This window comes from Eucalyptus grandis, chromosome 8, assembly GCF_016545825.1.
Source record: "Eucalyptus grandis isolate ANBG69807.140 chromosome 8, ASM1654582v1, whole genome shotgun sequence".
NCBI classification, from domain to species: domain Eukaryota; kingdom Viridiplantae; phylum Streptophyta; class Magnoliopsida; order Myrtales; family Myrtaceae; genus Eucalyptus; species Eucalyptus grandis.
The window spans coordinates 21,986,062-22,010,639 of NC_052619.1; the positions used below are offsets into that span (position 1 = coordinate 21,986,062).

General features: G+C 40.3%; 1 pseudogene; it reads right to left on the reverse strand.

Moving 5' to 3' along the window:
* The window catches only part of LOC104416486, a 38,439-nt pseudogene that overhangs the window by 8,840 nt on the left and 5,021 nt on the right, over window positions 1–24,578 (reverse strand).

The window sequence follows — 24,578 nt, forward strand, 5'->3', positions numbered from 1 at the left end:
AAATCAACGTCTAGCACCCAAACAATCAAATGACCATGTCATCTACTTTCTCTTAAATAATATTAATCATGGCATACACACTTTTTCCATAAGCTTTATAAATGTCTAGCATATACATTTGGTATAAGGAAAATTTCAAATAAGAGCTCGAAGTAGTGGTATTTTCTAGCCTAAAGTAAGTATTGCTTTAAATGAAAGCCCGAAGTGATTAACACAGTCTCAAATAAGGACTTCAAGTGATAATGTAATCTCAATTAAGGGTTTGACAAAGCAGTTGCATATGCCATCATGATGGGGGTATTTTCGTCCAGATGCTTTTTTTTCCCTCTATTCATCTTCTTCCTTCATCATCTCTTCGGTTGATCTTTTTCCTGCTTTCACCTGGTGCTTAACTTTTTTACTAAAATGAAAGAAAAATGAAAAATCACACCAACTATATTTGCAAGAGAAGGCAATCACGTACAAAACCTCCCCGAATCCTTCAAGAAGAACCTAGTCAGTCCTCCCATGGAACCGGAAGCCCTAGTTTGCCAGTGAAACCCCATGAGTCGTTCGTCAATCAGCTCCATCACGTTTCCGCGGAGAATGTACCGGAGTGGCGGCGAGCAGTCGATGCTTTAGGTGGTGAGAGCTAGGGAAGGCGATAGGAAGGACTCATGTGTGAGTGTGCACGTGAGGAAGAGCTATCCTCATCGAGAGGAGGCCATAAACATCTTTTTACAGAATTTTCCCACCTCCCACAACATCCCATCCTATATAAACAAACAATTCTCCTTCACCTCTTTAATTTACAGCGAATTTCGGGTCCATACATTTATTTTTATTTTTTGGTTTTGTTTGGTTGTGAAGGCTTTATTTAATTTGGGCTTAAGGCCCGTCCGCCCAAGTTGGGCCAAGAGAGCCCGGCCCACGGGAATATGGCCCGTGGATGGGGGGAGGTATAAAAGGGAGAGAGAGAGAGAGAAGACGTCTGTTGGAATTAGAAATTACGCACGTATTTTCTCTACCGCGCGTTTTCTCTCTCAAAAGGAACAGTAGGCATACGGCTTCAAATTCTTCCCTTCAAGGCTTCATCGGATCGAATTCGACCGGATTTTCTTCCTCAATCGGCGTCGGTGTTTAATCTGTGGCTAAAAGGTACGCTCGAATCCGTGGTGTGCTTTAGGATCGGTGATGCGTGTTCGTTTTGATATTGTTAGTATGAGTACCTAGAGGGGGGTGAATAGGTGCCTAAACAATTTATCGATATACGGAAGCGATTCTTAACATATGATAGAAAGTAAATTCTCTCTTAATTAACAAAATGAAATACGATTGAGGTAGAGAGAGTGAGGAAGAGAAAATTGAACACAGGATTTATAGTGGTTCGGCTTATTCCAAGCCTACGTCCACTCTTCCGCACTGACAGCCCACCGGCTGGATTTCACTATGATCAAAAGAGAAGTTACAGCACAGCTTTGCCTTGATTCCACAGTGTAGATGTTTTACCACACCTCCTCAAGGTCTCTCACAAATATAGACTCTCTTTTGTATACAAGTATTCGCTCAAAGGATTTATCTAAACAAATAGGAGCTTCGTACTTTGGAATTCTTCTATCGCGCACACCTCGAACAACTAAGAACGTCTTCCTTATATACTCCTTTATGCCATCATACCCGTTGGCACTTACCAAAGGAATTCCTCCAATCTACCCGTTGGACGGAATCAATTAGGAAGATTGTTCGAGCTATTAAAGGAACGTGTTGATAGCCCATCAATCATGTTCGCCCATACAATCAGGATCTCGGTTTCCATAAGTAGAACCTTCCAATAATATTTAGACAATCATCGAATCTTCAGTCATTGAATCAATCTTGATCAATCAAAGGATTCTTATACGTCTTCTCCAACCACAAGATCTTCTCCAGATGATAAGGTTAAATCCTGAACAAAACATCCAGCCGGATAACCTTTCTTCAACGGATTAGAGACTCACAATGAGGATAGACTTTGAGTCTTGAGTCCGGCTGTCCGGAAGTCTTCGACTTTAACTAACAGAGTCTGCAGACCTTCGACTAGATCGATGGAAACGTTTTGTCAACTTCAAAACACTTCACGAAGATTTCTCCAACAATCTCCCCTTTTTGATGGTGACAAAACCTTCCTGCAGATTTGGATAACTTTGACCTACAAAACATTTCTCAAACACATATGCATATCTTATAGAGATGAATGGCTAAAAGATTAACACTAGAATCTGCAACCACAGAAAATAGGTTAGTCTAGTATATAATAAAACCATCCATAAGATATCAATACTTGTTAATAGAAGCAATCAAGTCCAAGTCTAGTTTAGTTCTCATCCGGACACAAAACAAAGTCAAAGTCTCACAAAAAACAGTTAAACAACAACACAATCCAACAAACAGTTAAAAATGATTGAAAGTTTTTGATCAAATCATGCATCTCTCCCCTTTTTGTCATCATTAAAAAGGATGAGATGAAGTCTTGGGAATGCGGACAAGCTGGAAATCTTCCATAGACCGAACGATGCCTTCCCGGCCTTTAAAGTCTTCCTTCAAATGTACAACCTCCTCACTCTTGGCATTGGCCTGATTCTGAATAGAGAGGGCTTGCATCTTATCATTCAATGAACAGGAAGAAGCTTGACTTTCATTCTTCAAACTTTGAACTTCGCATCCCAAGGCATAAATCGACCTTTCATCTCCAAGAGAATATCCATGATTCTCGCGAAAATCTGCTCCATTATCGGGCCCGAGTACTTGCTTCGGCTCGATCTGCGAAGATGGTAGATCGCATAATCTTGCAGATTTGGCGATGACACTTCATGACCTTCTTCTGGAAACTGAGATGCATAAACATCTTCTGGGTCTGCAGGCGAGCGACTGACTCCTTCACTTGCATCAGGATATGAAGACGTCACTCCTTTCTCCTGATCTCCCCCGTTTCCATGCCTACGGGTGTAGAAGAGATTTCCTCGGTTCTCCTTCTTCTCTTCTTTCTTCTTCAGTCTTTCTTCCTCTCGCTTCTTGCTCTGCTTCTCTTTCTTCTTCTTCCTTCTCCTCTACTTCTCTTTCTTCTTCTTCCTTCTCCTCTACTTCTCTTTCTTCTTCTTCCTTCTCCTCTGCTTCTTTCGTCTTTTGTTCCGATTCTTTCTGTGGAACAGGACGACCTAAATTCTTCAAAGCCATTGCAGAGATGGTGATGTCTTCGTCATCATCTTCATCCTCAACGAGGAGAGCTCTTCTTCTTTTTGATGAAGCAGCCATGGGCTCCTTCCCTTTTCTCTTAGCAAACAGAAGAGAGTTGATGAGATTTGGCAGAGTCTTCTCCTTGAATTTCTCCACCTCCTTGCTCGTTCCTTCGACGCATTTTGGTCACCATTTTCAGTCCTACCACCATATGATCGCATGATCGAACACAAAAGATTTGCGGAGGCTGAATATTCGATGTCCGAATAACTTCGTAACAAGGCTTGGGTAAGGGAGTTGACCTCTGTCCTTCATCACCGCTCTATACATGTGAAACATAACAAGATGAGGGAGAGAAAACTTCTTACCACAGAGGATGGCATACATCAACTTTGCCTCGAGCTTGAAACATCGCTTTGGAAGTTGATTTCGGCCGAAGGCAATTGATCACAATCTTGTGAAGCAAGATGTTGAATGCATTCATCCGTGAGTAGGTGATCTTCTCATCTGTTCTCCTGTCCTTCACCAGTTCAAGTGTGGCCCCAGCAATGGAAACTTTGATTGGTTGATATCTGCCTCTCTCAACTTCTAACACATTTGCCAGCATATTCATATCCACAACATAGTCTTGTTCTTTAACACTGAAGGAGAATCTATTCGCATCCAAAAAGCTAAGATTTGAATAGAAATATGCAGTCAATTCAGCATAAGCCTCGCTTGAGTCGAGCAAAACTTTTCAAGTTGAAGATAACTGAACTTTTCCCTCAAGTTCACTTTCACAAAGATCTAGAAAATCAAAGTCCACACTCCTAGGTTTATTACCCCACGCTTCAGAATTTCGAGTACAGATCCTTTTGTTCCTTTGATCTGAACAAATCTCCCTTTTTCCTTGAATTTCAGCCGCAATACCCATTTTCGGTTGAAATAGACCGAACAGATTGTCATCGTCATTCCCATCTACAGATTCGGTCCCCAAATCACGAGGATCACTTGGGATATTCGCAAGGGTTTCCTCACCACCCCTTTACGAGCGATTCCCAAACTTTCCATTTTTCGCAGAAAGATATATTCGTTTCTATATCCTTTGTCTCTAAGAAACTCATCAACATAGTTCAAAGGAGTACGAATTCCTTTTAAGGCACGATATGGCTTGTAAATAAAAGCGGGCTTTTGAACTCTTACGGTCTCGCATCCTCGATGATTTCTTCTTGATGCTGATGAACAACGCCTTGAGGACTAGATGGTGGAGAATGACGCCGCGAGAATGTTGTGGGCTCGGTTGCCGATCCGGAGTAACTTCATCTTCGCAAGATCGAAGTGCGTAGGCCCCTCACTCATTCTCTCGTGGTCCCCCGCTTGCGATTCTTGAGGACTTTCGTGAAGATGACATCTTTCTCGGTGTTTGGAAGATTCCTTGCTTGACTTTCCCGAAAAGATGACAACTTTTTGAAGATTGAGCGAAGAAGACAAATGGGAATTGAGGATCGATGCTTTCTAGGGTTTTTGAGAGAAAAGTGAATAGAAAAGTGAAGAGAAATCGACAAAGGCACAATCGGTTAAAAAGAAGAGTAAACGAACCGTCACAAAGGAAATAAAAATATGCCTTTTCAAAATAACTGTCTTTATCCGCAAAAATAGTTATTTCAAAAATAACTTCCCTTTTGAAAATGAATCGATGCAATATTTACGTTAATTAAATATAGCAACAATTTAAACATAGCCTGATGATCGTACCTTTTCAAGATAAGATTGAGAGAGAAAGACTTACAAACGAAGGTCGAGCCAAGACAGTAGATAAAGTCTTGTTAGCCTGAGTCTGACAGTCTTTAGACTTTGATATCCTCATACCTCAAAATGTTGAGTCTGGACCGTATAGACTCAAATTGATTTTTCTCCAAAGGCTTTGTGAGTATATCAGCCAGTTGATTCTTTGAGTCAACAAATTGAATTGAAACATCTCCATTTTGAACATGATCTCTAATAAAGTGATGTCGAATCTCTATATGCTTTGCTCTTGAGTGGAGAATTGGATTTTTGGTGAGGTTGATAGCGCTGGTGTTGTCGCAATTAATCTCCGTGCATGAGTCTTCAATTTCAAAATCTCTTAGCTGTTGTTTTATCCATAGAATTTGCGAACAGCAGCTTCCAAGAGCTACATACTCGCTTCGTTGTTGAAAGAGACACGGTGCTTTGTTTCCTTGAAAACCAAGACACCGTCCCGCTTCCAAGCAACCGGCAAGTTCCCGAAGTGCTCTTTCTATCAACTCGCAACCGGCCGATCTCGCGTCTCAATATCCTTAAGATTAAAGTCTCCTTCTTAGGATACCAAAGACCGATGCTTGATGATGAAGCAACGTATTTAATGATGCGTTTCGCAGACCGAGATGAGATTCTCTAGGATCCGATTGAAACCTAACACAGATGCAAACACTCAACAAAATATCAGGTCTAGAGGCGTAAGATAAAGAAGTGATCCAATAATGCTCCCTGCATGCTTTTGATCAACTTTCTTCCCTTCTTCATCTTTGTCTATCTTTAAAGAACTTGACATTGGTATGTCGACCTTTTGCACTTTTCCAGTCCAAACCTTTTGACAAGATCATTAACATATTTTTCTTGATAAATAAAAGTTCCTTCCTTCAATTGTTTTACTTGAAGACCAAGAAAGAATGTTAACTCTCCCATCATACTCATTTCAAACTCATCCTGCATAGACTTTGAAAATTTCTTGCAAAAACTTTCATTAGAGGATCCAAAAATAATATCATCCACATATATTTGAACAAGTAAGAAACTTTTGTTTTCCTTCTTGATAAATAAAGTTGTATCTACTTTACCTTTGACAAAACCATTTTGTATTAGGAACTTACTTAATCTGTCGTACCAAGCTCGAGGTGCTTGCTTTAAACCATACAAAGCCTTTTTCAGTCTGAAGATTGAGTCTGGCTTCTTTGGGTCTTCAAACCCTGGTGGTTGTTCCACATAAACTTCCTCATGGATAAATCCATTTAGGAATGCGCTTTGACGTCCATTTGGAATAACCTGAAATTCTTATAACAAGCAAACGCAAGTAATAGTCGAATAGCTTCTAACCTTGCCACCGGAGCGTAAGTCTCATCATAGTCTATTCCTTCTTCTTGCGTATATCCCTTGGCCACGAGTCTTGCTTTATTTCGTACGACTTTTCCTTTCTCGTTCATCTTGTTTCGAAACCCATTTAGCTCCAATAATGCTTTTACCTTTTGGTTTGGATGTCAATTCCCGACATCATTTATGCTGAACTGTCGAGCTCTTCTTGCATAGCTTCAATCCAGCTTTCATCGATAAAGCTTCTTCTATGCTCTTTGGTTCAATTTCGAAACGAGTGCCACAAAGACTAGACTCTTCTCGCCTTTTGGATCTGGTGCGAATTCCTTCATTCATTTCGCCGATTATAAGATCTTTGGGATGACTGGACTTATGCTTCCAGTTACTCGTTGATTTGTCTGATTGATGATCTCTCTCTTTGATTGAATCTTCACGAACATCCTTATTCTGGTTTTCCGTAGTCCGAGATGCTTCTTGAGTTGTAAGCTTTGGAAGATCCGGAGCAGGTTCGTACTCTTCTTGATGAGTCTCGACTTGATTCATCTTGTGTTGAGTCTTGAAATTTGACATTCATTGACTCCTCCACAGACCGGCTCTTCTTGTTATAGACTCAAGGCTTTGCTTGATGTATAATATCCAAGGAAGATACCTTCATCCGATCTTTCCAAACTTACCAACTCGATCTTTGCATTTTTCAGTATAAAACATTTGCAACCAAATACATGAAAGTATGAAACAATAGGGTTCTTTTCTTTGAATAACTCATAAGGGGTTTTCTCAAGAATAGATCTTAAGAAGACTCTATTGATGATATAGCATGCTGTTGAAACAGCTTCAGCCCAAAATCGAGAAGAAATTTTACTTTCAATTAAAATAGTTCTAGCCATTTCTTGAAGAGATCTGTTCTTTCTTTCCACAACTCCATTTTGCTGAGGAGTATATGGAGAGGAAAACACATGCTTACAGCCGATTCATCACAGAATTTTGTAAAATCTTGATTTTCAAATTCACCTCCATGATCTGTTCTTATACTAGAGATAACACATCCTTTTTCATTTTGAACCTTTTAGCAAATTTTTCAAAATACGAAAAGGTTTCGACTTACTTGCAAGGAAATATACCCAAGTAAAACGGGAGTAATCATCAACAATTACTAGGCAATACTTCTTACCCCCAATACTTTGAGTTCTGGTTGGTCCGAAGAGATCCATATGCAGCAACCGTAGTACATGATTAGTAGAGACATAATTAATTGGCTTAAAAGAATTTCTTACCTGCTTTCCCAATACATGGAGTGCATGAATCGCCTCTTTTGGTATGGCAATCCGGGTAGTCCTCGAACAAGCTGTTTTGAAGAGATTTTGGCTAATTGCTTCATGTTGACATGACCAAGCTTTTGTGCCATAAGCTTGCTTCGTCTTGAATTGAGATAAGGCATTGCGATTCATTTGGTTTCACATCCGAAGATAGATATTTCCATGTCTTCGACCCATGAAAGACTCGAGTAGAGTCTTTACCGATTCCGTAACATGTTCCTTCTTGAAAGAAGATCTTGAAACCAGTATCACACAATTGACTAATGCTGAGAAGATTGTAATTGAGTCCTTCCACTAAGGAAACATTACTTATTGTGAGAGTTCCAATTTTCACGGTTCCAAATCCCACAATACTTCCTTTGTGTTTCCTCCAAATGAAACTTTTCCACCATTTACTTGAGCAATCTTTATAAAGCAATTTGAGTCTCCCGTCATGTGTCTTGAGCATCCGCTGTCAAGATACCACTTTACTGTTTCTTGACGGAGACCCGCATTTAAAATAAAGTCTCAAGCTTTCTTTGGTACCCAAATTTTCTTGGGTCCTTTGGTGTTAATAAGATAAACAAGTATTAGCCCATACTTTCTTAACAGTTTTCCATACCATAGGACACTCTTTTTCAAAGTGATCCGACCGTTGCACTTAGAACATCCGAGAGCATTTCTACCTACAGTTTTACAAAAACTTTCTTGAAGTGATTTTTGTAAACCTCACTCGAAAGCCTTTTCTTAATTCTTTCTTTTACTTTAGGAAAATCAATCAAGGGGATTGTTTCTTCTTCACATACCTAGACCAGACTTATTGAAGTAAGGTCTTTGTGCTTTGAAAGAATTTTCTCAAGTTTTTCAGACCCTATAAAAATTTCTTTGATATATTTGATAAGTCTGTTTTTAAAAAAACATTTTCTTTTAAAAGATTATCTTCATTTTCTTTAAGATTGGAAACAGATAAGTCTAGACTTTTAACTCTTTCTGCTAAAACATTTTCCTTTTGTTTTAGAGCTGAGTTTTCTTTTTTCAGTTCGGAAATTCTTTTGAGAAAAGTCTTAAGACTAAAGCATAGTTCATCAATATATTTAGAAACTTTGACAGGAATTTTAAAATCACTTGCCTCAAATTCACTGTCTGAGTCTGATCCTGAGTCTGATCCAGAGTCTGAGTCTGATTGTGCCATCAGACATAGATTGGCATATTCATTATCACTTTCTTCACACTCAGTATCACTCTAGGTTTCGGCTTTGAGAGCTTTTCGAAAATTTTCAGCTTTTCCTCTCTTCTTCTTCGAAGAGGACAATTGGGTCCGATGTGTCCCTTTTCTTGCATTCAAAGCGTACTACATCTTTATTTGTTCTCATCATCAACAGACTTGGTCTGCTGTCTTTGAAAGCTTTGTTTCTTTGAGTTGAACCTTCTTCCTTTTCTATTTAGTTTTCTGAATCTTCTTATCATGAGAGCAAGCTCCTCATCGTCCATATCATCTTCAGAATCTGTATCATCATAATCATCATTTGATTTTAATGCAATGGATTTCTTACCTTTGGATCTTCATCTTCATTGATCCTTTCCACTTCATAGGACTGAAGAGTTCCAATCAGCTCGTCGACGATAGTGGCATGATTCTCTCGCGTCTCTCTATCGAAGTCTTTATGTGATTCCAATCCCTGGAGAGTCCACGCAGTAGCTTGTTTACCTTCATGGGATCGAAGTTGGTTGACCTTGATTTTCAAGACCATTCACAATATCTGTAAAATGACTAAACATGTCGATATTGATTCTCCTGGTTTCATTCTCAAGGCTTCATATTGACCGAGAAGAATGTTGATTCTTGTTTCCTTCACTGACCTGTTCCTTCATAGGTGATATGCAATCTGTCCCAAACTTCTTTTGCTGTACCACAAGAAGATATTCTATTATATTCAGTTGGTGATAAAGCACAATATAAGGAGTAAATTGCTTTTGCATCGAGTGTTTGTCTCTTGATTATTTCTTCCCGAGACATTCCGCTGGTTTCTTCGCTTTCTTTTCCTCTTTCGAGACTCGATGCAAAGTGGTAGGAGTAATTCATTTTTCTACAACATCCCATTCCGAGGGATCCTTTGATCGTAGGAAAGCTTTCATCTTGTTCTTCCGTATGTTGTAATCATTTCCATCAAAGTAGGGTGGTCTCGGTATTGCTTTGCCCTTCCATCGCCCCGGTGCTAGCATACTAGCCATGGATCTTTTACTATGAAGTAAAACACTTCAAATAAAGTAAGTACACAGTGCTCGATACCAATTGATATTGCTAGTATGAGTACCTAAAGGGGGTGAATAGGTGCCTAAACAATTTATCGATATACGGAAGCGATTCTTAACATATGATAGAAAGTAAATTCTCTCTTAATTAACAAAATGAAATACGATTGAGGTAGAGAGAGTGAGGAAGAGAAAATTGAACACAGGATTTATAGTGGTTCGGCTTATTCCAAGCCTACGTCCACTCTTCCGCACTGACAGCCCACCGGCTGGATTTCACTATGATCAAAAGAGAAGTTACAGCACAGCTTTGCCTTGATTCCACAAAGTGTAGATGTTTTACCACACCTCCTCAAGGTCTCTCACAAATATAGACTCTCTTTGTATACAAGTATTCGCTCAAAGGATTTATCTAAACAAATAGGAGCTTCGACTTTGGAATTCTTCTATCGCGCACACCTCGAACAACTAAGAACGTCTTCCTTATATACTCCTTTATGCCATCATACCCGTTGGCACTTACCAAAGGAATTCCTCCAATCTACCCGTTGGACGGAATCAATTAGGAAGATTGTTCGAGCTATTAAAGGAACGTGTTGATAGCCCATCAATCCCGTTCGCTCATACAATCGGATCTCGGTTTCCATAAGTAGAACCTTCCAATAATATTTAGACAATCATCGAATCTTCAGTCATTGAATCAATCTTGATCAATCAAAGGATTCTTATACGTCTTCTCCAACCACAAGATCTTCTCCAGATGATAAGGTTAAATCCTGAACAAAACATCTAGTTCTGGATAACCTTTCTTCAATGGATTAGAGACTGTCAATGAGGATAGACTTTGAGTCTTGAGTCTCGGCTGTCCGGAAGTCTTCGACTTTAACTAACGAGTCCGCAGACCTTCAGACTAGACGTTTTGTCAACTTCAAAACATTTCACGAAGATTTCTCCAACACGTTTTCCCGAGCTTCGTCTTCCGCATTGATTTAGGGGTTCGATTTAGTGTCGAATCCGGTATTTCGGGGATCAGTCATTCCCAACATTGGTATCAGAGCCCGCTTTCATGTTTTCCCGATCTTGTTTCGTGCTTTCTGATTGATTTTTCGCAAAAGTTCTTCGGCCGTACGGATCGGGCGAGAAATCCCGACACCCGAGCACCGTACGTCCTTTTTTTCTGAGTTTGCGTAAGTCGCAATCAAATTCTGATAACATAGGAAGAAAGGCGACGTCGAGACGAGTCCGGGACAGGTTGTGCGCCGCCGGCGACGCGCACGCGCCCACACACGCGGCCGGAAGGCGCTGCGCGTGGCGCGACGCGCCCGGAAGCGCTAGCTCGCCCGGCCCAGGGGCGCACGCGCGGTCGGTCGAACCGGGCGCGTGCGCACCGCCGGCCGGCGAGCCGGCACGCGCCGGTCCGCGGACCGACGCGTGTTGACGCGGCATGACGTCACCCAATGGTCAATAACCGCTAGGGTGACGTCATTGATGACGTCAGCACGGCGACGATTCGCCGGGCGGTCATCGACCGGCAACCCGACCCGCGCGAGACCCGGCACGCGCGCGGCACGTGCCGGATGACGTCTGCGTGACGTCAGCCCGCACACGCGCGCGGCACGTGCCGTCGGTTCGCCCGAGCCGGACCCGCCGGCCCGACCGGTGCGACCGGCCCGACCGTTGACCGTTGACCGTTGACCAAAAAAAAAAAAGAAGAATATGTTTCTTTTTCAATTAAGTGTATGTGGATTATAATGTGATCCCTTATTTGTTCTGCATTTGTTGCAGGAACAATGCCTCCCTTGAGGTTGCGCACACCTATTCGCGCAATTACCGATGAACAAAAGGATAGGCTGTCTAAGTTGATAGCTGAGCTGACTGATCATCGATGGGAGAGAGGTGACTTAATTGATCATGTCCTTGAAGTCAACGGGAAAATTCAACAGGTCATATGGAATGGTCGTCCTATGTCACAATCGAGATGGTGCGATTTTTCATAAACACTCTTCCACCCGAATGGCAAGATGTGTTGAATCGCATATGGGATGTCAACGGAGTTGCTTCCTATAAGAAAATTGTGATGGATTTTGTAAATGAATATTATTGTATTGTTTCAAAGGAAAAGATCAAGAAATTGAACAAAAGAGGATATTTCCCAGTTCGTGTGCTGACTTGGTGTTAGTTGTATTGGCTTATATATGTTAAGTGTGATTTGTGGACATATTATGTAATGATTACTACCTAATTGTGTTAATTGAAAGCATTATTGTTTTTATTGGATGTTCTATTATATATTGCTTTCTGTTATTGCTGGTTGCTGTGGGTAATTAGTCAGGGTAGTTTTAGAAGTTTTTGTAGCTTCATAGAATTGATTTTGCATAAGACAATTATATTGATAATAGTTTTAAGTTAGGATTTTGGAGGATGATTGGAAACATAGTGACCTTTTGATTCTGAAACCTTACTTGAAATTATTCATTAATATGATGGGTCTATGTAAATAGGGATGCATAAATGATAGTCATTAATAATTCGTGCATATTTGTCTCGATTTGTTCGGATCAATGGCTTCAGCCACAAAGAGCATAGTTGCCGAGCTGAACAAAGGTGAAAAGCTCAATGGAGACAACTATGAAATTTGGCATATGAAAATCCAAGTATGTCTTTGGAAGAGCAAGAAGCACTTGAGGCTCTTGTCATGACCATGGTAGAACTTGAAGAGGGAACCACCGCACAAAGACAAAAGAGACAAAGAAGCTTTTCTGCGTGGAAAAGAATGAACTCTAGCTCGCATCACGTTGCTGAGCAGCATGGAAAATGACGTCATGCGAGAGTTTCGGCGTTTTGACAATGCTAAGGAAATGTGGGAGGCATTGGCAGCTAGATTTGGTCATACTTCTGACTAGATCGAGGCAGCTCACTATCGTTTGACTCTTATAAGAAGCCTCATGGTCGAGACCATGAAGCAACATCTTAGAAAGATGTCAAACATGATAACCGAGCCGAGAGATGCTGGCCATGTCCTCACGATGAGCAGCAAGTGCAAGCAAAGATTCGTTCCTTGCCTCGAGTTGGGAGCATATGAAGGTGCACCCGACTCATAATGAAAATATCAAAACCTTTGAGGATGCAATGCGTCATCTTGAATTGGAAGAGGACCGCTTGTTGGCGGCTAAGCCGAATGCTGAACTTTATCATGCTAGTTCTAGCTCAAATGGAGCTTCGAGCTCCAAGCGCAAGCGCCCTAACCGGTTTGATAAGGGAAAAGGCAAGGAAGAAGCGTGTCCTTCAGGAAGAAACCCAAGTTTAACCAACATGAAAGAGGGAAGCGTCCCCGCATGAAAAAGCTTGCAAGGGTGAAATGCTACAACCGTGACAAGAAGGGTCACTATGCTCGCGATCGTCGTGAGCCAAAGAAGGTATGCACCCCTTTTACTTTTCAGAACTTCACTTTTGTGTCGAGTTTTGTATTCTTAACTAAGTCTAATCCTTTGTGGACTGTGGATTTAGGAGCGACGGACCATGTAGCGAAGGATAGAGGATCCTTCGTGGAATTTCAACGAATACCAACTAGAACTAAGTGGATCTATGTGGGAAACAACTCCAGAGCTGAAGTGAAAGGAATTGACACATGCCAACTGAATATGCGTGGTGGACGCACTTTGTTCCTTCATGATGTGCTGTATGTTCCGGAGATTCGTCGAATTTAGTGTCTGTATTAGTGTTGGTTAAATTAGGTTTTAATATGAACTTACGTAATAGAGGTGTGAATTTGTTTTTGGATACAAATTATTATGGTTGTGGTTATTTTCTAGATGGTTTTATTGTATTAGATATTGATTATGTTAATATTAATGTTTGTTATTCCCTTCTCACGTCTCCTAATAAATATGATAATGATGTGAATGTGTGGCATGCTAGACTTGGTCACATTGGCCAACAACGTATGAATAGACTAGCCAAAGAGGGCTTGTTGGGCAATATTGAAAAGTCGATTTGTCCATATGTAAGCATTGCCTAGAAGGGAAAACGACAAGAAAACCATTTGGAAAAGGAAAAAGAGCTGAATTTCCTCTGCATTTAATCCATTCGATGTCTCGTGGTCCAATGAATGTGAAAGGAAGGCATGGGGCTGTTTATTTCATCACTTTTATTGATGATTATACTCGATTCGGATATGTCTATTTGATTTCTCACAAATCTGAAGTAATAAGTTGTTTTAAAAGGTTTATGAACCTGGTAGAGAATCAATTAGACAAGAAAATAAAAACATTGAGATCCGATCGAGGTCGAGAATATTTATCGATGAGTTCAGAAAATTATGTGATGAAAAAGGAATAGAAAGACAGTTGTCTATTCCATATACTCCTCAACAAAATGGTGTTGCGAGAGAAGAAACAGAACCCTACTGGAAATGGTTAGGTCCATGATGGCGCATGCTAACTTACCCATTACCTTTTGGAGTGATGCTTTGTTAACCGCTGCCTATATACTTAACCGTGTGCCTTCCAAATCGCACTTCCACTCCATATGAGTTATGGACAGGTAGAAAACCGGACTTAAGTTTTCTTAAGCCATGGGGTTGTGCTGCCTACACACATGAGTCCTCTCACAAGTTTGGGAAATTGGGTCCCAGAGGAAAGAAGAGTATTTTCATAAGATACTCAGAACACTCAAAAGGGTATGTGTTCATAGGTGAGCAGGAAAGTGGGAGTATAACTGAGTTTGAATCATGAGATGTCACATTCCTAGAGGATGAATTTCCTAAGAAGGGCGAAATAGGGGAAGATTGTTCCCTATTTAAAACATTGGATCAAGATAATGACCTTAGTGGACTTCATCCAAGTGGGAGCATAATGGGGAATGATGTGCAAAGTGTACAATCTCCCATACGGCGAACAAGTCGCCAAAGTATTCCTCGTCGACGTTTTGACATTGAAGGGGAGACTTTTATGGTTGCTCCACAAGATGAGGATGAGCCAAGAAATATTAATGAGGCTCTGAATTGCCCTAGTAAGGAAAAATGGATTAATGCAATGGAAGAGGAAATTGAGTCAATGAAATCAAACCAAGTCTGGGAACCGGGTTGATCTCGCCAAAAGGACGCAGAGCTATTGGGAACAAATGGGTTCTCAAAATAAAGCGAAAGGCTGATGGCTCGATTGAAAGGCATAAGGCTCGCCTTGTGGCGAAGGGGTATAATCAACAGGAAGGAATTGATTATGAAGATACGTTTTCTCCTTTAGTGAGATTTACCTCAATTCGCATTATTCTGGCAATAGTGTCTAGTCTGGATCTTGAATTACATCAAATGGATGTAAAGACTGCTTTCCTCAATGGAGAATTAGAGGAAGAAATATATATGGAACAACCCGTTGGTTTCATAGTGAAAGGCCAAGAAGAAAAAGTATGTCGACTTTTGAGGTCGATATATGGTCTTAAGCAGTCATCAAGACAATGGTATATACGTTTTCATAATGCCATAATGGCATATGATTTTACGATAATTGATGAGGATCATTGTGTATATATCAAAAGATCCAAGGATCAATTTGTGATCATATCATTATATGTTGATGATATACTAATTGCTGGAAGCAATATGGAGTTTGTTAAGACTGTCAAGAGTTGGTTGTCTTCCAACTTTGAGATGAAGGATATGGGTGAGGCTACATACATTCTTGGAGTTAAGATTTCAAGAGATCGTTCGAAGAGATCGTTGTCTCTTTCGCAAGAAACTTATATAAACAAAGTTCTAGAACGGTTTCGTATGCAAGATTGTAAACCCATAGACACTCCTATTGCAAAAGGTGAAGGATTGAGCCATAGACGTGTCCAAGGACTCCACAAGAGAAGGAACAAATGAAACATATTCCTTATGCAAGTGCTGTTGGGAGCTTGATCTACGCTATGATGTGTACAAGACCCGACATATGTTTTGCAGTTGGAATGGTGAGTAGATACCAATCCAATCCAGGTCCAAGACATTGGAAAGCCGTTAAGAGAATACGAGGTATCGAAGGGAACCGCTGATTACAAGTTGAATTACCAAGGAAAGGATCTGCGACTTGAAGGCTATTTAGATACTGATTGGGGAGGAGATTTAGATGAAAGAAAATCTACCTCAGGATTTGCTTTCTTACTGAGCAATGGCGCCTATCATGGAGTAGTAAGAAGCAAACGTGCATAGCCTTATCCACGATGGAAGCTGAGTTCGTGGCGTTATCGCAGACGGTACAAGAAGGAGTTTGGCTTAAGAGATTTTTGGATCATTTAGGTGTTATTGAGAAAGCTGCAAATCCATTATTGGTTAACTGTGATAGCCAAGCAACTATAGCGTACACCAAAGATCCAAAATATCATGGCAAGACCAAATATATAGATACCAAGTATAACTTTGTGAAAGATATGGTTGCACGAAAGGATGTGAACTTACAGTACATATCTACGCATAGAATGGTAGCAGATCCTATGACAAAGCCAATACCTAGATATGTGTTTTGTGGTCATGTAAAATCTCTAGGATTGCGTAGAGTCGATGTACTTGAATTATAATTTCCCGAGTTGTTCACATTTATGAAATTTTGTTTTTCATTGATTAATGCATATGAATCTTTGTATGATCTTTATGCATCTTAATGCTCAGTGCATTATTTTAAGTTGAGAAGTATGTCGGACAGATAAAAGATTAGCCCACTCACACGGGTAATCGCCTCTCATTTCTTGTGTGATAAATAGAGATGAGACTGATTTTAAGCTTATTATCTAGGTGATAATCAAGAGCTCAAGCTTAAAATACGTATGTCGTCTTAACTAAGTGTTAAGATGAGGACATAATACTTACGATGTCCGAAAGTAAAATACCCCACATATTTTACTTTATCCGTGCTATGATGCCGGATGTGAGTTCGATGAATTTTGTGATTGAGTAGATATGTGAACTCAAGTTAGACATTAGGTATGTCTGAACTATCATCTGTACGGTATTGAAAGTGCAGACATACGCTCCATGGGAAAGGAGTTAATACCATAATACGTATTTCATACTACGTATGCATGAGACGACCAATAAGAGTGGCAAAAAGTTTGATCTCAATTTTTATGACGTGTGAGACTCTTGAGGAAAAGAGTTCCTCAATTTTTAGTCCCCTCAGGACTCTTACTTATTCTCAAGATTTCTATTTAGTGTTTGCTATCTTAGGGTGTTGCCAATGGTCATGAGATGATTCGATCTAATGGGGCATTTCTAGAAAAGCAAGCTGGACTGAAATTGAGAGTTTGAAGGAAAGAGGAAGATCGATTTTGGAGAATCACATTGTAGTTTTTGTATTCACTGGTCGACCAATTATGATTGTTTTTGTGATAATTATAATTGTGAATACAATATACATATCATGTTTAAAAGAGATCAAGAGAGATATAACTTGTGATCGATCGATCTATGGTACTGCATACTAAATCTACTCGGAGTGTGACGCCCATTAATGAGCTGCTATATATTCCTAACAGATATATAGCAACGAGCTCTCAAAGTATGCTGGTCGCACGGATTATTCATCGGTATGAATGTTGAAGAGAGGTAAAGAGAATATTGTTCGGCCCACCATGTGCGAGTGGGAGATGAAGGCTTTATTTAATTTGGGCTTAAGGCCCGTCCGCCCAAGTTGGGCCAAGAGAGCCCGGCCCACGGGAATATGGCCCGTGGATGGGGGGAGGTATAAAAGGGAGAGAGAGAGAGAGAGAGAGAGAGAGAGAGAGAGAAGACGTCTGTTGGAATTAGAAATTACGCACATCTTTTCTCTCCCGCGCATTTTCTCTCTCAAAAGGAACAGTAGGCATACGGCTTCAAATTCTTCCCTTCAAGGCTTCATCGGATCGAATTCGACCGGATTTTCTTCCTCAATCGGCGTCGGTGTTTAATCTGTGGCTAAAAGGTACGCTCGAATCCGTGGTGTGCTTTAGGATCGGTGATGCGTGTTCGTTTTCCCGGGCTTCGTCTTCCGCATTGATTTAGGAGTTCGATTTAGTGTCGAATCCAGTATTTCGGGGATCAGTCATTCCCAACAGGTTGTAAGCATAATATGACATAATTCTCTGTCTTCGTTCCAATCCATCTTTGACTCGAAATGGTTGAGAATTTCAATTTTTGCTTCTCTTGGTTCAGATCGATCTTTGCTTGTAAGCACAAAGGGACATAATCATTTTTGACCTGTTGATAATTCTTCCTTCTGCCTTGTTCAGATTAACTGTTCAGTCAAGACTCTTTTTACTAATCGATTTGAACCAGCCTGGATATTGATTTTGCTTTGTGCTTTTGTCCGAGGTGAGTTTAGTTCAGCATGCTAAGGAAGAAGAAAAGGAGGGAAAGAAAGAAGATGAACTAGAGAGTCGGTTGTAGGAAGAAGAAAGAAGATGAACAGAGAAAGAATAAAGAAAAGAAATCCTTGGACTAAAATGCCCTTAATAGTAACTTCAAAAGTGTTTGCAACATGAGTGTGCTCACTGAACCTTTATTTGAGATTGTGTTGATCATTTCATGCCCTTATTTAAAATAATATTTACGTCATGCCCTTTTTTGAAAAAAATTATAATATTTCAGGCGTTTATTTAAAGTTTTCCCTTTGGTATATAATTCAAAATTCAGCATTTTTTTGGTGAAAATAATAAAAGCTGTTCTCAAATCATTTTATGTCCAGAAAGTTATTGTTTCACCTTGATTAGCTCAACTCTTCTTTGTGGATCTATTCCTACCACCCAAAATATCATTTTCTCAACAGCGACATCCATCTGTTTAGGAACTTCAAAGCCCGCAAAAGCAACTTCTGGTCTCCACTGCGGAATGAAAAGGGAAAAAAAGGAAACAATGAACAATTACGTCAGGAATTGTATAGTTTACTGGAGAAGGAAGATAATCACAACAGACTTAATCTCTCCCTTAATCACCAATCGCAGAATGCCGAGCTGTAGCATACAACTCATTAGAAAAAGCAGAAGAGAACATATATCACAATAAAAAGCAACAACTTTTCAGAGTCACCATCAATGCAAACGCAGTATCACAACGAAGTGTGCAGTCCGACAATGAGATCAGGACAGAATATAACTCACCTTTCCTCCAAGGTAATAGAGATCCCCATAAGATGTCAATGCAGTGTCATGAAATGCCAATCTTCCAAGCACGCGGACCATGTGAGGCTCCACTATATGCTTCCCTCCTAATAATCTTCAATGTAGTAGTCTTACCTGTTGCAAGCATCGCCCGACGACAAGCAAAGCAGTAAGGAATTCACATAAATGACTAAAAGCATATCTCCCCGATTCAGGGTTACAAGCACTGCTTCAAATGAGAATGTCATGTGGTTCTTTGGATTCTTTACATTACTATTCTTGAACGAGAAAATTGCAAGTGCCCATGATTTAATTTTGCCAAAATACACACTCTCTCCGAATAACCATTTAAAAAACAACGCCCCAATCTTCCAATGTCCCAACGAATATCGACAACATTTTGCATGAGAAATCGTTCATTCCACCCTCTTTAAAAATAAACCCAACTTTCTCCTGAAATCAAATCACCATCTCCAGCTACTGAAATCCAAATACTTCAACCACCAAACTCAAATTCGATGTGATAAAGCAGCTTCACCAACAAGCCAATTCAACAAGGTAACCAAGATGCACGCCTTTTTAACAAGATGAGATCGCCATATACTTGTCGACTACTAGATACAGAGACACCCAGAACAACATTTTGGCAAAAGAATGCATGGTTTGAGTTGAAAAGAGCCTGTGCCGTTGGACCCAATGAGAAGACGGCGATCGCTGGAATCGAGCGTGAGCGACAAGTCGTCGATGAGGGTTCGAACCCGAGGGGAGGATGGCCGTCGATCTCTGGGTTCGTGAAACTGAGGCCGTTGATTTCCACGCTCGGCGCCATTCTCTCCTCTATCAACCACCTCCGCCAGGGTCGGCGTCTTGCTGGAGTTAGGTGTGTCGGAGCAAAGGTGACGTGGCACAGGGTCGGTCACTAATAAAAAATTGTAGCTAGAGAGACCAAAGTCAGAACGATTTTGATTCATGAATTCTAAAGATCGAGTTATTCCGAGTGAAAAAGCATCATTAAACCCTTAGAAATTGAATCCATTAAATGATTGTCGCGACCTACCCTCGGGGGGAGGGAACAGGTTTAGGGTATTGCCTAAAAGGTGGGCATAAGGACCATGATTAGGCGTGGGCTCTCCCAAACCCATACCTTGCATGACGTTGGGATATTCTTAAGAAATTTTGCACAAAATGAGTCGCCCTAGCCTATTGGAATCGGTCGGCCATTTTTTGCTTGATAAACCCCGATAGTTGGAAATTTGCTTGAAAACATAGCCTCCAAAAGCATTAGTTCAGTCCGACGCAAGATTTTAAAGATTATAGCACCCTGAAGGCCAGGCAAAACAAGAGAACGAAGATTCTACGAAGATTCCACAGAGAAAATTCCCTGTTTGGATATTCTTAGGAAATTTTGCACAAAATGAGTTGCTACTAGCCTATTGGGGTCGGCTAGAAATCAAATGTACCTCAATTTTTACGCAACCAGAGAACTAGAGAATCTCGGGTTGGGGACTTGATTACACTAATTGACCAATTAATGCCCCTTTCAGTACCTAATCTTGTTCATTTTAGCAAAATAATTTTTGGCAAGCAGTTTGGATTGATTTCATACCTATTCACTAACATATGAAGTGATTATACAGATGCACAATAATTGAAATAGTAATCATAACTACCAAAATCTTCAGTGTAGTAAAATTAAACATGTGCAATTCAGCATAATTAAATATGCAAACTCAACATGCAATATAATTAATATACGAGTAAATAAAGACCTAATTACACTAAAAAGACAATACATGGCAATTTCTAACAAAACCCTATATTTTTGGATTTTCAATTTTTTATTTTTTATTTTTTTACTTTTAAATATTTTTAAATATTTTTTATAATATAAAGATAATATATTTTAAAAAGGACTAGGGTTGGGTTCCCGGGTGGGACCGACCCGGGTCCTCAGCCAAAGACCCGGACAAGCCTGCAACGCAGGCCTGGCTCGGGATTCTTTTCCCTTTATTTTTAAAAACAAACAAATAAATAAACTAAGCCCATAGACTTGGCCCATTATGACTGGAGCCATATTTCCTTAAAAAGGATGGGCCCGACCTAGGGATGTGTCAACCCATTCGCGCAGGCCTAGCCCGGACGGATCAAAACCCTACGTGGTTAGTGGCTGCGACCCGACTCGTACCTCCACTCCCTAGGTTTCTTGGCGGCGGTGATGGGCTTGATGGCGGCGGCGACGTGGCGAGGCACGACAATGTGTCAGGTGGCGGCAGTGACGGTGCAGTGCTGGTGCTGCGATGGGGGAGCAGAGGCAGAGGCGCGGCGGCCGGCCCGGAATTTGCTGGCGTTGGGGCAGCAGCGTCGGGCTGCAGGCAGAGCGTGGCGGGTCGTCACGGGCGAAGGCGGGCAGCGTTCGAACTGGCGGCGAGCTGCTGGCGGTGCTCACAGATGTTCGGCACTTCAGCAGCAATGACGCGAAGGTACAGTCGTCGAGTTCTGCAGGTGGAGGCACGACGGAGGGGCTGCAAGTGAGCTTGCGAGTTGCTGCGGCGGTGCTCATGGGTTGCCACAAGTTGTGGCAGCAGCATCAATGTGGCGTAGCCGGGTGGAGCGGGGCCGGCAGAGGCGGCGGAGCGACTTCCGGGGGGGAAGCGGTGGTGAGGCTCGCCGGGTTGGCTACGGCGTTGGATTGCGGGCGGTGGGTCGGACGGTGTCACAACTTTGCACCGCCGGGGACGTCGTTCGAAGGGCAGCTACTCGGACGGCGCCGGGCAACGCCACCGCTACCCTCTGCTGTTGCTCTTCCTTCTTTTCTCTCTCCCTCTCCCTCTACCGAGCTTTCTCTGGTTTTTCTCTCCTGTATCTCTCGGTTCCTTTTTCAGCTCCATATATTCTCCCTTTTCTGTGTTCTCCTTGGTTCCCCTTCTCTGCCTCCCTCTCTGCGTTAGGGTTTTGGAGTCTTAACGGCTGAAGGAAAACAAGAGACAAGCACGAGCCGCGTCGAAAGAGAAATGGGCCGGGTGCGAGAGAGAGAGAGAGAGGAAAAACGGAGGGCTGGGTTGAGCCCAGGCCAAATTCGACCCATCCCGGCCCCTCTAGCGTCCTCTTTTGTGTTTTTCTTTTGTTGTCTTTTTTTTTTTTTTGTGTTCTTTTTTTTTTAGCGACTAATTCCTAATTTGTATGTGATTAACTTTTAACTAAAATGGTAAAATTTAGGTGTCAACAATGATTAGAAAAAAAAAATTGCTGCTTATGTGTCACAAGGTCAATCACTAATAAAAAATTATAGCTAAAGTGACCAAGGTTATAGATCGATTTCGATTCACAAATTCTAATGAAAAGAGTTATAGTACTCTTCGGCTTGAGTAAGGTTGGAAAATAAAGAGTTCTGATATGGTGAAGGGTTAAATGCCAAAATGGTGCTCCACAATACATTTTTTCCAAATTCTTCTTACAAAAAATTTTAAATCAATATCCCTTACTCAAATCTACCATTCGTTAGATTTATGTTCGATTTCCCATTAAAATGTAGAAATATAGTTTACTTAGAGAGGATTAAGATGCTTCATTTGCTAATGATGAGTATACACCAGCTATTCAAGCACTAAATGAGAAATGTAAGATGCTTCATTTGGAATTACCAAAGAATTTGCATAGTGACATCAAGATTCACTAAATATTTCAAGTATAGATATATGTAGATATAGATTTAAAAAGACTTTCTATCCATACACTATATTGCTAATATAAGTACCTTTCACATTTGTCATCTTAGTCCTTGAATAGGTAAAAATATGTATGATGAGTATACACCAGCTATTCAAGCGCTAAATGAGAAATGGAAGATGCTTCATTTGGAATTACCAATGAATTTGCATGCTAACATCAAAATTCACTAAATATTCCAAGTATAGATATATGTAGATATAGATTCAAAAAGACTCTTTCTCTATACACTATATTGCTATAGTAAGTGCCCTTCACATTTGTCATATTAGTGCTTTAATAAGTAAAATATACTCTTCATACATGTTTGGGCAGCACTATTTCCGCTCCCTATATGATTAAATTTGCTCTGTTGACACAAATAAGATAAAATAGCTCCAATCATTCAATTCAAAGTGTTCTTTTTTCTTCGTTTTTTCCTAATTGTATATAAGTCTTGTTTTTAAGTGTATTAAAGAACCTTTTTTAGTGTACTATTAAATACCCCGTGTAAAAGTACCTCACCAATAGTAAGAAAAAAGATAAATTTTTTGATATATTAAAAAACTTAAAAATCTCCTTTTCATCATTGCTCTTAGAATAACTTATCTATTCTTTGTCTCTCTTGTATCAAAAGCTCACTTTCTAGGTGAACTTTTAATTTTTTTTATTTCTTTATTCTAAAATATGTATATCAAGTCTCTTTACTAACTATGCTAAAGAATTTATCTTTTTTCCTTATTATTGACAATATATTTTCATACAAGGCATGTGAGAGTTTTACTAATATCCGGGAACACACAACCTAGAAAAGAACTAAGTTTTTTGGAAATTTTTCTTTTCGACAAAATTGATTTTTATGGAAATAAAATCTAACAATATATACATGGTAATTTTATCTTTTTGGTAACTAAATCCTACATAATTTCATAAAAACTAAAAAGTTTGGGAACACCACTTTAAACTGCAATATGATGATTAAGGGCAATTTTATCTTTTGGTAAATTGGGTGTATTTACTTATATTACCAAATGAAGCCACCTCATTCCTCCTTAAATTGATTGGTCCACCGTGCCTCTTTATGCATTTTCCAAAAGAAAATACAAAGGGTGCAAACATGACCACATCCCTTACACCTTTCGTGGTATTCATGACCATTGCTGTCCTCTCGCAAGCTTGCTCTGGAGATCTTTGGATAGAGGGAGAAGTCCGTCTCCAAATCTTTAATGACTTACCTGAAGGAGTAACATTGACTGCTCATTGCCAATCCAAGGATGATGATCTCGGCTTTAAGCAGATCCCTCCTAGTGGGATGTGGGAATTTCGTTTCACGCCCAGTTTTTGGGGAAACACCCTCTTCTCTTGTAGCTTCCAATGGCCTAATCATTTTCACCATCGTGATGTATTTGTTCAGGATACAGATGTAGCACGTTGTCAAGGTTTGTGTGAGTGGCATGCAACTTCTACTGGTCCGTGTCTTAAGAATAATGCTTGTGACATATGGTAAAATTCCTTGGGGAATTGTGTGCCTATACCAGTTTGTAACAATATGATATTTGGCTATGAATAAGATGCTATAAGCTCCTCCTATGGGTGAAATTAAAATAGTTGGTGGATATCTTTCATTGTGTTGATGTGTGAAGATATCCTTCACTTTTTAACACTTAACAAGCATATATGCATAATTGATCACTGTTGCGACCTACCCCTTGAGAGGAAGAGCAAATAGGTTTGGAAGTGTTGTCAAATTTAGGCTGATGGCCTTCAATTGACTCAGGTTTTCCTGGACTCATACCTTAGGTGACATTGGACATTCAATTTTTATTTAATTAATCCTATGTGAATTTTAGATAAGAAGTCGCCACTAATCTATTTAGGTCGACTAGAAACTTAATGAGGTACGGGGGAATATCTCATTTCATGTGCAATCAGAGATTTTGA